The sequence below is a fragment of the Electrophorus electricus genome, chromosome 2 (assembly GCF_041902795.1).
Source record: "Electrophorus electricus isolate QZ-2024a chromosome 2, ASM4190279v1, whole genome shotgun sequence".
Taxonomy (NCBI): domain Eukaryota; kingdom Metazoa; phylum Chordata; class Actinopteri; order Gymnotiformes; family Gymnotidae; genus Electrophorus; species Electrophorus electricus.
Window position 1 is genome coordinate 32,440,846 of NC_137498.1, and position 15,164 is coordinate 32,456,009.

Here is a 15,164-nt window from a genome sequence, read left to right on the forward strand (position 1 = left end):
AAAAATATGCTGTAATATGTCAGAAACATTTGCTTACATTCTGGAATTTGATCATTTTTTTCATTGGAACAACTGCATGTAATTTTTTGGACTGCCGTTCTTTAGACCATTTGATTTGTAGTCGGGTGTTCAAGCGTGGGCCCTTAGAACCATATCTAATTGATTTGTGTGGACAAAGGATGCATGTGCATGTGATTTCTCAGGTGCACTGTTGCAATTAAGGATGTTACATAATTCATGTCAAAGATGAAATATGGTTTCCTATCTACTACATTAAAATGATGAGCAAGACCCTTCAGAATGCAAATTCATACCAAAGTTCTTTTATATTAGAATCTGGTTTCATCCTTTGTATTTCCTGTAAAATGAATTTAATCTTTTTTTTTTTTTTTACATTTTTGTTTAGGTTTATGAAATTAATGATTTAATAATTTATGAAATTAAGTGGCTGGCCTTTTTTCTTTCTTGGTTCTGTTTGATGAAACTTTGATGGTATTTTCATTTTACTGTGGACTGACTTGATTGCTGCAACCAGATGACACGTTAGCCTCACAGTCCTGGTGCAAATAGTTGTAGAAGAGTAAAGAAAAATTACTCATAAAATGCTTATTATAATTTACAATTTGCATAAAAAAACCTTTTGTGAGAGTCTAGATCATTTCACAATAATCACACACACGATGCACACATCATACCGCTCAAAAGCTCGTCACAGATGGCTAATAGGTTCACTTCTGAGCTATCAGAGGTATGAACAGGTATGAGCAAGGACTTTCATTCACCAAAATGTTAGACATTTTCACCATAACAAAAAATGGGCACCTCTAGGCACTTAACAAAGAACGAGCCACTGTGCTGTTAACAAGCTATGTGAACCATCACATGCTCATGACAGATTGAGTGATTGTAAATGAGCAATTGGTTCTGAATAGGTTTTTAAGAAGACGGAAAAAATCAATAATTTAATCAACCTTAAAGTGTCCTGTCAAAGCATTCACCAATCTTTTTTAATGCCATAGAGCAGAAGAAGGCCCAAATGATCAGTGTTATCATATATCCTGTCTTTGCTGAATCTCCTGAGCAATTTGTCAGCTAACATACTAAACGTTTTCTGTAGTCCATTTGAAATACATTATTGTTTTGAAGTACTTTTATGTAAACATAGCTGAGTAGTGTTTATGAAATATATGTTTGCAGTTTGGAGTGGAAATGTCCCCAACAAGAGTGTAGTGGAGTATCAGGAGAGCCTCTTCCCTGGAACATGCTTGACCACTAGACTAATGGGCTTCCTGGTCACAGACGGTACCGTGGCATTCATTGGACATGATCAGAGCCCTAGGGAGCAGGACTCATGCCATGGGCTCATTTTAAAGGAATATATGGGGGCAGTGCAAGAATAATCCCCTCAGATTGCCTGCAGGTGCTGATGGGGAATGCATGCGTTGCCCTCCAGCCAGGTAGCAGGCTGAGAACTTTGTCAACACTGAACTTTTAGATCTAAATACCCTGAGACTTGTCTTGCCTGCTGTTTTGCTTCCACTTTCCCATTTGACATGTAGCTATTACAGTTCAGACCTTGCCCCAGTGAAACATGCTTGCTAGATTGACTTGTTGATTGTAGGTTAACTCAGTCCATGGTAGTTCTACTACCAGATGTGAGATACTACGTGTGGTGACTTCTCAAAGGACACATGACTATGATATGTTTTAAGTTTTAAAAAATTACATATTAATAAACATACACAAGAAATAGATGACAGTTTCTCAATTCCAAACTTTCTGGTTTTATCTTCTGCCAAATAGACTAGTCTTGAGAAGGGTTTAGTGATTATCTGATGAGTTGAATCAGATGTGCACAGAAATCTCTGAGTTTGCAGCACAGGTAATGGAGCTTTGCTGCAAAGCAAACATATCCGTAAGTATTTATTTGCTCTTTGGGTTAAAAATTAAAAAATGGACCTTGTGATTCATGTTGGTTATATGCAGCACAATGTTATCATGTCTTTGCAATATTGCCCAACATGTAGAGACCTTTGCTCTTTCATAGTACAAGGCAGGAAAATAAATCACAGTTGTAATGTTTTGCTAGTTTTCCATACAGGGTGCCTGTTATTGATCACAAAAGCTAAATCTCTATTTCCACCCTCCACAATTCTTTTCCTGTAGTTTACAGATACATACTCTAACTGGGCACTGATATAAATGTTTAAATATTACCCATAACAGATATTTTCTAACTTTCCCTGTCAGGCTGGACAATATGATAAAATATGATCATGATATTTTTTCCCCATTTTGATCAATATCAACATTTAACACAATATATAATTTGATAATGCTGCCTGCTTGAAGAGTATCCTACTAAGGACTGAAGCATAAGGAAACCAGAAGTTCATTAGTTTAGAATATTTTAGAATATAATTCTAACTTTAGAATATAATTTATTTGCAAAAATAGAATAATATAAACATCTAACTGTAAAGATGCTTTATTGGCCTTAAACTTTATTTTAACAACATAAAGTAATATTAAAAATTTACTCGCTGTATATATCGCAAATTATTTAAAGATATTGAACACTGAAAATATAAACACTGTAAACCAGTCATTATGCTACATATATCATTAAAAATTGTTATATCATTAAAACTTTTTGTTATATAGCTTTTCTTGTGCGGTAATGGACGCAAAAGATGACACAGCGTATTGTTTTGGGACAACCCCACTAGCGCTGCTAAAATGTGAAGGGACTAAAGTGGGCCACATTTTCACATTGTGGGTATGATCGCTGTGGACAAGATTTATTTTGATTTGGTTTGCACCTACTTACGACATATTTTGCAGACAGTCCTAATCTGTGCGTCATCGCTTTTCTGATATCCAAACCTCTTCCATATAACTGATGTGTCGTAACTTTTTGTCAACAATTTCCTTAGCTTTGGAAGATCTTGCGGGTTCACTTTCACTTTCACTTTAGTGTTTAATTTTTTCCTTGTTTTCAGTTTTCTTCAGCACTGGCAGCTCAAACAATGCTTTGAGATAGGAATAGACGCATACAAGCCAAAAAAGCTAGACTGATTGGCTGTTGTTGCGTTTACTTCAGTTTGTTACTTCTGTGTGATAAACTGATGCATATAACCTTACAGAGTCAAAAATTTAGAAGTGAAAAATGTATCGACATACATTTTTTATCACAATCCTGTTTCGAGATTGTTTTATTTCTCACCACTTTGTCCCTGTTTAAATGACAGTAAGTGGAAGCAATTTTCCACTGCAGCCTAATCTGTGCAGTCACACCGATAACTAACCACATGAAAGAATGTTTCCATTGAACATGGATCCATTAATCCCAGCGTGAGAACGGGGTTTTGCTTTCACATTATCTAACATGCTCGTTATCTACTGTAGTTGTTTGTTGTCCAGCGGTGCAAGAGGTCAGTGTGGAATCTGGCTGAGAGACAGGAAACACCTGTTGAAGCTCTCTCCTGCCTTCCACAGAAGCATGCTGATAAATGAGATGAAACCCAGTGTCGGTTTTAGCACTGGAATCACATTAAAAGCTGATTTAGTTTTTTGAATGGTGGAATTCCAGGGAGCGGTTATGGTCTTAGGCTTTCAAGTTGCTATATGAGAAAGACAGGCCATAAATACTCAACACCCTGCCAAATGCTCTGGCTCAGAGTGGAATAAATATTTCACACATTCAGCATATTCCTCTGCTCCTGGATCAGTGGCATTGCAATCTTTGCTTCCCCCTTTAAAATATGACCCCAGGGCTCTTGAGGTAATCTGTCATCTGTACCCAGTTGAAATGACAGTGTCATTTACATCTCTGCAATCCTCCTATGCAAACACATGCTGTGCCTAGAATCCCAACATGCAGAGATTTGTCAGAGATTTGCACAGATGATCTAAACCAGCATAAGCCAGACTCCAGCAGAGCACTTTTAAAGTGGAAACCACTAAAGCACCCAGCTTTACAGCTTGATGTTATCAAAAGAGAGATGTTCCTTTGGGTGGAGGGGACATGGAGTAGTATGATAGTAGGCAGCTGAAGAGGGCCGTTGGAGAAGTGGCTTTTCTTGAAGCCATGGCAGCATTTTTCACTTGAGGAAGTTTGTCATTTGAATGGGCATGCTCCACTCTCTTTGTCCTTTGCTGTAGCCATGGAGCGGTACTGTGTGATGTTTGAAAGGGAGTTATATGGTACTCTCAAAATTGGTCTAATTTCCAGTTTTCCAAAACTCAGAAGACTATCAAAGTCAGGCACCTTTATTAAGCATTCTTCAGGCTGTGAACAACGCTGAGTAAACAACTCCGCTTCTTTCCCACATTTTAGCTTAAGCAGGCTGCTTTGATTCCTGAGCAACTGAATTGATACAGGTGGCTACTATATGAGCCTGTGCATTCTGTTGTGTCTCTTTATCTGGGAGGTAGAGCATTTGGAGCCTGAACTGAGGTCTATGAGTATAGACAGGCACTACATATGGGGCAGGTAGTTATACTGTAGTTTGACGACTATGCCATATAAAAGTGAGGAGAACTGGTTAATTGGGTCTGTTAAATGATTAGATGCAGCCCAGTATTATTTCTATAGGCTGGATTTTGATTTCAGCAACTGCAGGAGGACCTTTCCACATTGGCTTTCTATCACAGATGCTTTTTTTTTTTTTTTCCGAGCATCTTTGAACGTCTGCTATGGAAAAACAAGTATCAAAAATAGGAACTTGAGCTGGAACAGGCAGACATTTTTAGGTTTTTAAGGAAAACCTTTAGCCGATGACATATCCAGAAATATGATGGAAAAGCCAACGTAATTATCCTATAACCAATAAAGTGAAACTGTGTCAAACAATGACAGAATGAACCGTCTCCTTGAGACAGTAAATTCCTGACTTTCACCAGGCCTATCTTTGGTCCTGCAGTTTGGAGTGGAAACAAATATTTTGTCAAGCAGGCGATGCATTAAATTCCACTGTTTCCCTCTATTGCTCAGGAACAGAGAGACTGCAGTTGAAGGACGATGACTTCACTAATGATCTCTCCTCTCATAAAAGTCAGCCTGCAGCTCTTTGGGCGTTGTCAGCGACACCATATGAAAATTAGGCTGATACACTCTGATGGTGGGGGGAGGGGGGCAGGGGGTTGTGGACTTCCTGGCAGCTGCATTGTGTGTAGGAGCAGTGCTGCAGCAGGTGGCTGATTTGTGACCGGTGTGCCACGTCTCATGACCTTTCATGAACCCAATGATGTCACGGAGCCTTCAGAGTCTGTGAGGGACTGAATTTTCATTTATTCATTTACATTCCAATAAGCTCCTTGACCAAGAGCCTGCTGTCATACCACTTGACTTTTTCACACAATAACATATAAACATGGAGAATATGCAGGAACATAGGCAATCCCCTGGATCTCTTTTGTCGATACATGTAATAACAAACGGCTGTTTGAACTCAAATGTTTTTGACATTTTAAAACATGCACTAATTTTCTGAGAGACTATAATATATATCAAATGTATCTTGCAAACTTCTTCTTTCTTTTCACAAATGCCATTGGATAGCAGCTTGGGTGTGATATTTTAGAGAAAGATTTTTCACTGAGGAACTTTAATGCCATTGATTGAAGTGACAGAGTCTGGTGAGGTATTGCTTAGTGAGCTGTTTTTTAATTCCAAGTCTCATCCATATATTAGCACTTATTGGCAGGGGCATGATGATCATCTTAATCATGGCCATTGGAAGATGTAATTGCATTCTCTTAATGTGCAAAAAATGGCAATTGACCTCTTTTCTTCATGCCTCACTGCCTGAGTAAGGTGAGCTGTGGTTTTTGGTGTTGGCTGTCAAGCCCTTGTCACTGAAATGTTAACATGGCTTAATAAACATTCTGAAGACCCCATTAATTGATGTTTCCATTAGCAATTATGGCTGCTAATGGTTTACAGGCCAACCATCTGAATGATCTCATAATCAGAACATGGCAGAGAAAACTGAAGGCTGTGCTCCTGCTGTACCTTGCAGGATCCATGGGTCAGAAGCATGCAGCTGGATCAAATCCATGTTTGTTTAGCACAGACATAATTGTTCATTCACCAATCACTGTGCCCCATGACTTGGGCTTTTTGGACTATAAGCCACAGGAGGAACATGATTGGACCTGATTACTATGATTTTGAAAAATTCAAACAAAGGCAAAGTGTATGTGCACTTAGTATGCATGTTCAGTATGCATGCTGGCACCCTTAGTGTAATGCATTATGAAAAAATGGAACAAGCAAGAATAATAATTGGCACTGTGAAACTGGCAGCTATGACCAAACCTGGACTGACCAAAATAACAACAGCAAACCTCTGACAGACTGATTTTGCTTAGAGCAGCCCCCAAGTGGGAATTTGAATATGTGCATTAGAAAGAAATCAAACTGATATTCACATCAAATAAACCTGAAAATGCCCATGACTGATTGAGCAATCAGCAAAATGAAAATTCCTCTAATGACAGACAGTCAGATGGTGGTGGAGCGATGGAAGGAGTGCCCTGTGGCTAATCTGTTGCGTTTGTACCAAGGTAAATGGCTCACAGTCACCTAAAATAACAAGGTCAATTAAACTCAGTAGACAAGCTGATTAAGCCTGAGCATGGAATTAATGATGAGAGACTGGGCAGGTGGGGTGTGATGGGCAGAGGTGGGCACGGGGGGGGGGGGGGGTGCAGGAGTGTGCTAAGCACAGGCTAGCACTAGTGTGTGCTGGGCAGAAGTGGGTGCAGGCATGTGCTTGGTAGAGACATGCACAGGTGTTTGCTGGGCACAGGCATGCAGTGGCATGTGTTGGGAAGAGGTGGGGGCTGGTGTGTGCTGGGTAAAAGTTGGGGCTGGTGTGTGCTGGGTAGGGGCGGGCACGCTCGGTTTGGCCACGCGGTCCTCCTTCATGCTGATGAGACAGGGCGAGCATGCCCGGCTGGAATGATGAGGCCAGAGCAGAGCCGTTGGCCCATTATGCAGGCTTAATGGCATTGCTGTTGTCAGTAGCAATGCATCTTAGGGCGATGAGACCATACTCCCTCACATCTTCAGGCATTCACTGTGCCAGTGTTGCCCTCGGTCTGCATCTGGTGCAGATGTTTGTGTGTGTGTGTTTTGGTTTTTTTCTTTTTTATTCCTTCTTTTCTTTCTGTCTTGATTTATTTTAAACCTGTGCACCAGGGGCTGGAGTGAGTGTAGCCCACTGAATAGTTGAGAGCCAGGCACTTCACAGGGCCATGGGAGATGGCCTTGAGACAGCACAGCTCTGCTGTAGGTCAGCAACAGGGAGCTGGGCAGGAACAGGGAGCTGTGGCCTCTTCTCTTCCAGTTCTTGTCCACAACATATAACCAACGGGAGCAAAATCCTGGTCTCAGAGCTGCTCTCAGCATAAATTGTGTTTTATTTAATTTTTTTGTGTACAAGAGAATGGAGGTGGCTTCCTATTGTGATTGAAGACAGGGGGGGTTATCATTGACAAGCAGCCCTTTATGCCCTGCTTTAATTGAAGAGGTTTGTTGCTCCAAGGTCATGGAAGGAACTGGAGAAGCGTAGCCTTTAGTGATAAGCAGCCATTTGTTTCTCTCATACTGTTGCTAAGATGAATACCTTTAGCCCCAAGAAGCTGTGCAACAGTGTAGAACAACCTCGCTGCTGTTCAAAAGTGCTGTGGTTTCCTCAGACTACTATAGGTAGTTATGCCGTCTGTGTCGGTTGTATTGGCTCGAGCTCTTCCATGAAGTAATGTAAATGGAAACAAGGTTGTTACCCAGTAATGAAAATAATGATGTGAGCTGGGTCTTTGTGGAGTTTTCAAAGCCTGTTCTTTAATTGAATGACTTGAGGAGCGGATTCAGGAAACTACTGGATGGTGCTGGGTGTTGTAGTCTGACTGGGGGAGGAGGCAGGACTTGGGAGTGCTAAGCGATGAAAAGGAGAGGATGTGTAGAATGTGAGAGGTGACACGTCTGATAACCTATAAATAATGTGCCTGCGAGAGGGAGCTGGCAGACACATGGCGAGGCAAGGAACTCCTGGGAGGGGTGGTGGGATATAGGGAGAGAGAGAGATAGAGATAGAGATGTTGCAGTTGTTTTTCTCACCAAGACAGATGTGCTGAGGGACTGGGGGTCACATTTATCTCCATCTACCCTCTCTGAGGATGGGCCCACCTCCAGCAGCCCTGTAGGTGGGATACTGATGCAGGAGCAAGCTGTTAACCGAACCACTCCCATCAGGGTGTTGTGAAATTTGCGTGCTCCTCTAAATATGAATGTGTATGTGTGCAGTGGGGAGGCAGGGCCTTTGGACCAGTGTGATGACATTTCACCAGGCTGCATGCGCTATGCCTTCTAACGTCTGCAGGGATGGCCTGGCACTAACTCTGGTGTGCGCATTGGAAAACCTGACGTAAATGGGAGAAGCTGGCCATCACTACAGCAGCCAGCTGTCTTAGCCAGCGGCTAGGGTTGAGCTTTGGATTGGCAGTGTTTCACTAAAAGTAATAATATCCAGGGGCAAAGGTTTGTGCAGTTTGAGTGTGAGCCTTATTATGTGGTTTTGCCCTGCGGTCTTGATATGTGAGTGCTATTTGGTAAAAAAAAATAAACGTACATGTCTTAATAAAATGGCAACACTGACACATTATGGAGAGAAAGTGTTGCAATTAATGTGTGTGTGTGTGTGTGTGTGTGTGTGTGTGTGTGTGTGTGTGTGTGTGTGTGTGTGTGTGTGTGAGAGAGAGAGAGAGAGAGAGAGAGAGAGAGAGAGAGAGAGAGAGAGAGAGAGAGAGAGAGAGTGAGTGAGTGAGTGAGTTTAGGGTTGGAAAAGCAAAGGCAACACAGACATACATGTCAGCATATAAGTACTGAAGCCACTGAAATGAGACCCAGAGTGGTATTTCAAAGCCAACAGACTAAAGTAAATATAGTATTTCTACAAAATTGGCTGCTTGATGGATTAACAAATTGCTACCTTATGGCTTACTAACCTTCTGGCTATTTGAGTTTATCAGCGCATGTGAGAGCCTAGGCCTTTGCTCATTGATCTTCTTGATCCATCATGTCCCCTGCACCAGCTAACTCCCAGTTCCTACAATTAGTCTTCGTTCTTCTTAGTGCAGGTGAGCTCATTAGTGAAATAAGGCTGCATCATAGAGGGCTGCAGCTAACTATGCACCTCCACCCTCAGTGGATCTACACCCTAAATAGACCTCCACCCTCAGTGGACCTCCACTCTCAGTAGGGTGAATTTAGCCCTGCTGGTGCAAGGGGGAAAACAACATGTTGCAAATTTATATATAGCTTGAGATGAGCCTAAAACTCTGTAGGCTTCAGTTTATGAAGCATTGCCATATTTTTAGCAGTCCACTTTATCTGCACTTTTGGAATTGAGAAGCCTAGCCATGGGTAGGGTAATATCTTTCCACCTCTACAGTGATAAGAAACTCTTAAAGCCTTGCCTGTACTTCTTTCAATACTTACCTGTTCCATACTTCACTCTCCTTCACTGCGACATCACTTTGTATATCACTAAATGTGATGGCTGAGTAAATGCTGCTGAGCACTCTGTTATGGGACTCTGCCGTAAGTGTGTTTTATACGTTCTTCACCTCTCCTGCCCCTCATGTCAGACTGAAAAGGTTGTTCTGCTCTCCAGTGACTTCAGTGTTGTCATGGGGAGGGTGGGAAAACACAGGGAAAGGGCAATGGTTCCTTTGAAATGTTTGCACTCGCTATTGTCTTCGCTCTGTGATGTTCTGGCTGTAGTAGAGCTCTTCCAGGGATGCAGTAGCTTTTACAAACAGCCAGATCTGACTGTTTCTTGGCCACATTAATGGCCATTGTAAGTTATGCTCATCACACGTGTCACTTTTACTTCACTTCATTGTTTACTGACATAAAATACAATCGTCCTTAACACCGGCCTTAATTAGCGTGGCAGCCGTAGAATGAGTGCGTAGACATTTACAGCACTAAAATATCAGCGATGACGCAGCATGGGTTAGCCGCGACCTGCATGAACAGGCCACAAGTTCAGTGCCTCTTAAACCTAACCATTTACATTAGCCATCATGCTGGAACATTAATTTATAAAGCGCTTTAGCTCGTGTACGTACTGGAATGGCATAGCCCACAGTAAGTCTTAAATGCTCCGATGCAGTGACATTGCTTGTTTATCCCCTGGGCACAGGAGTCTAAAAGTAGCATCTAATTGAAGGGATGTCTACAACCTTGCCTATGGCCAGCTCAAGAGCACCGTGTCAAAGCTTGCAAGCCCTCTGAATGGTGTAATTAATCTGCTGCCATAGAAATCTGTTTATTATGGTGTCCTCATCTTCATAATGGTGGCAGATGCATTAAGTGAAGAGAGCTTGCAGAAGACTAGGCTCTGACATTGGTTTTAGCACTTTCATGCTTCTCTTACTGAATTAATCCCCTTGATAATTTATCAGTGTAACATCTAAAATATGTTGATTTGTTAATGCATTGTGTTTGTACTTCTCTAATGTAGATGCCTACATGTCTAAAGGTTCCTGGGTTATTACCGAGCATCTTGTTCCGTTTTAGTATCTAGTATCACCTTGCTTTGAGTAGAAACACCACTGTCTGTTTCTTGTTTTGGAAATGCTTTTTAGATAAAGGCATACCAGAGGTTTTACCTCCCAGGGATTAGATTTTTCCCCTATTCAGTTCACTTCTGAGTTGATCATTCAGGTGGAATGAGTGCAAACATGCTGAGTAAGAAATGTGGCAGAGCAATTGTTATCACAACTCCCCTTGCAAATGTAAAGAGAAAAGGCCTAGATGCCACCGAATACAGAGACCTCGCTGCAAGGCACTACGGTGCTCTGAGTAGCCGGGGATAATTCGCTGCTTGTTATCACATATGTATTTTAACCTCACATACTCTGCACCTTTCCACAGCTCAGCGACACACCCGAAGCTGCTCAGTGCTGCTGTGTGTTCTTTTCTGCACACGGCTCCATGTGTTCTTGCACTTATTGGTCAGTTTCTTTGGAGCAGGGGGGGCTGAGGGTGCATGGGTGTCATGGTCATTATGCTTGATGAGGTGTTTGTTGCCAGCACAAGCTCGTCAGCAGAGGGTGGCCAGCAGAGGGTGGCCAGCATCCTGCTGTGCGATATGGGCCTCACAGAGGGTCCTGCATATGCGCAGGTCCCACCAGTCCCGCCTTTGTTCTGCCCGGTGCGCCGGCTCCTCATTAGTGCTGTGCGCTCTGCATAGCTATTCAGTGGCCCTGGCCGTGCTAGCGAGCTCGCATGGTTATTTTCTCCCAACAATACTCGCATCACAAGGCTACAGCCTATTACACCACACTTAAGTTGTGACAAAACAGGTTTCAGATTTACCCACGCAAAAATGGAATGCAATCAGTGGCTTGACTGGCTGCCCTGACCTCTGAGATCTGAACCTGTGCAGAAGGACGCTGTCCAATCAATGTATTTTGAACTTGATACCACCAATTAAAATGAGTGATTGTTAGACACCTAATAATAGTTTGGAGTGCAGCAAGTAATTATGTTTGTGCATGTTTCTGGTTCATAAAAAAAGATGTCCAGTGGGCTCACTGCAGCTGCCAAGCAGCTGTGGGAAGAGCATTAAAATAAAAGTATATTCCTCTGTGAATGTTTGTTAACTGACACCATCCAAGCATGCATGGCTTAAATGGAAATTCTAATGTTTGTTTGGCCATGGTTCATTTTTATACTAGTAGTCATTTTTGATACTTTATGTAACTTTTCTCAGTGAGACTTCCAAAGGGAGTTTTGCCAGAGTTATATTATATTAGACTGCATGGTTTGTAGTCTCCATTTCCAGGTGATAGCATGTCAAGTACCGAAACATGTTACACTTCCAGATTGGTAAGCACCCTTTTGTTGAGAGGGGAGTGTTCAAATATAACGCAGCAATTGTTTTTTAGTGAACTAAACAACCACAAAGATGTAATGTATTGCCATGAGAAGGAATATGCTGTTGTTTATGCAAGCGTACTTCCAGCATTGAAAGCCAGCTCCACCAATCTGATTCACTCCACAGGAAATGGATGGTTATAGTTTTAAAGAACTTTTTCATGCAGAAAATGTTATGCTATTTTTGGTATAACACTGCATTATTATTTATTGTGTGCTGCATATCACAACAAGCTATTTGTTGATGCTGGTATTAATAGCATTAGTGAAACCATGCTTTAAATGACCCAGACCCCACAGTGCTCTCCATATTTCACAGCAAGGAGCAATCTTGCAGCTCATTAGTTTTGTTGCTTGTGTGTATTATCTCCAGCCGTGTCAGCCTACATCAGCAAAAAGGCCTCTGGTTTCCAGCAAATAATTATGTAATTAGATTAATGAATGGGCTTAAATGAGAAATAAGGATCAGGACAAGCAGATAAAGGTCTCATCAAGCTACAGGTTCTGTCACATTAAAGACCATCTCAAGTGCTTCCACTTATGTTGGCACTATGATTGGTTGATTAACTTGGGCACTTCACAGTTCTACAGCAGAAGACATTATAGTGAGTGAACAGTTAATGCTGTTTCCTGTCTCTAACCTGCTGTAACCCTGGCATCCTTTAGAATTAACTACCACTAGCCAAAAGTAGGCAACATTCAAGTTTCCAAGCTTGACAACTAAAGGATGGGGGATACCTTCTCAGTTTTGTTTTGCATTTATTGAGTCCCTTTTAAATGCCCTCCTTGATTATCTCACTGGAGCAAATGGAGCAGAATATGGAGATCTCCAGAGCTTGTAAATAGCTGTCTGTGAAAGGTGTCATGGCCTTGCTGAGAATCAAGAGCCTCAGCAACACACTCTTTACTTGTGCAAATGCTGAGATTTTATGCTGCTTGGTATGTGCTTGTGGAAGTGCTGAAGTATATGCATTTGAATGTAATTCCATCAAGATTCAAGGTCTTGTAAATGTTGCCCTGTTGCTGGCTCACAGTACCTGGGAGCACATGAATGCTGTATTCCACCATGCATATCATATAATGATTAGAATTTTCTGACTATGTTAGACATCACTCTGTCTATGGAGGCCTTTTGAGGCAGGAGAATTGGCAGGTGATGTTAAATGGAGAAGGATGCTCAGTATCTGAAAGGGATAACCATTTACTGTAGCCTGAATACAGATCGCATGTCTCCATGGACACAAGATATCAATACTAAAGATGTACTTTGGTGCAGAAAAAGCTATTTGTCTTGGGTTAATAGCTAATTCTACATTTTGAGATTTGACAATGGAGTCTATTATGTACCCCTCCCTGCCAGTGCAGTTGCAGTGGTGATAATACAAATCTGGGAGATGAATTCCATCAGTAAGGGGTGCTGGAGTGTACATCAGTGCTTTTGGTCGATGGATAGAACTTTTAGATAGAGGCTGTTGCAGCTGAGCAATGCTCAAACTTTATACTGCACTCTTCTATTACACTCTAGCCTTTGTTCATGAAAGGGGTACACCTTCAGATTATGTATAGTTTCATATATTGCAAAAAGTCATTATAAAAGCCTGTCTGAGGTTCTAATAGTCAAAGAAACCATAGACATTAGACACACAGGAGGAGCAGTGAAATGGTCATGGTTTGCCAGAAAAAATGATCAGCAAACAATACAAAGTCAGTGCCTCTGTTCATGCCTTCATGAGTTCTGCAAGAATATTTGAATTCACCACAATTCAACTGTGGAATTAATATAAGGCAGAAATCAGATTGTTACACCTTTAGGGTTACTTTAACAAAATCAGACTTCTATTTGAAACACAACCCTTCTCTAAATGAGATGGGTAATTCCATAACCATGACTTTGCTTCTCCAGGCCGTACTGTTGCTTGGAAATGAAGACTTCTTTTCACCAATGAAAATGCCATTTGTAAGGTTAATGACCAGGTTCTGTTCTAATTAGGGCTATTTTAATATGTTGCCTAGAGCATAGAGGTGGAGCCAGCATTTTGTTTGTGAGCAGGCTAGACCCAGCTGGTAAAATGACTAACCACCTGTTTATTGAAAACTATAATTTCACCACATGTAAATGAAAAAATGTCTATATTTAGCTGCCATGGCAGCAGAAGCAACCACAAATACAATGCATTTGTAAAAGGTATTCCTATCTTACAGAATGCGCAATTCTGTCATGTATGTAGAACCTTTAGTAATGGAATTCTGCACACATATTTAGACATCTAGCTGCAGATTAAAATGTAGGTTTATTATACTTTGCTTAAAACTGGTTTATATGGAGGATGTCACTTAAAATGTAATTAAGAGCAAACGTGGACTTAATCTGTGTCTGGAAACCTGACCCTGAGAAACACATGCATTTATATGGGGACATATTTGCTTTCCTAGTGGATGGGCTCTGTAGACAAACCATACGTTAAAGAAAAGGAAATGGATGGATTGAAGCATAGCTCATACAGATATTAAAAGCACTTTAATTTTTCTTTCATATAAAAGCTATTACAAGCTATTATGACAAAACAAACTAGCATAAAAATTAAGGCCCACATAGCAAATATAACATCTGTACAACCTGTTAAGAACCTATTAAAATCTGTTCATGCAGAGTGTTTTATCACTTGCATAAGACAGATAGACAGGCCACATATCTCACCATATCAACATCTAGCTCAAAGTCTAATATTTTACCACATCAGTGATGACATATTGTACATATTTGCTCAACATGTCAGTCCAGACATTATTTTATAAGATCTTGGCGATTATGGAGCTAGTTTGGAATGGCATAGCCTTTTGTCACTGTTTTTGAATATTAATATCAATTAATACAGTAAGGAATATATGCAAATGAAAATAATGGGTGGGCAAGGTCTGTTTTATGGTCCTGACCCCTTCTGCTGCACCTCATTTCTGTAAATATTTCCATGTTGTCAGTTAAAATATGGCCCTCAGGCTCGTACCTATTCTGCACCAGTGGGCTGCTGTTCGGCAGTGTTTCTGCCAATCAGCACGAACCCAGATGGCAGTAAAAACGTCATTCCATTTCATCTGTTTGTCGACTTTCTGCTTGTCAGCGGCACCCCGGAATGCAAGCCATCTACCCAGAGCATTGCTATTTTTCCAGTCTGCTTCTCTCTTTCTTGAGATGTAGATATTTTTTTCC

The 15,164-nt window shown here is 41.2% G+C and overlaps 1 protein-coding gene across 3 annotated transcripts in view; it reads left to right on the top strand.

The window, feature by feature from the left end:
- Positions 1 to 15,164, top strand: part of sdk1a (sidekick cell adhesion molecule 1a) — a 181,967-nt gene that overhangs the window by 4,462 nt on the left and 162,341 nt on the right. The gene's annotated exons all lie outside the window — the stretch shown is intronic.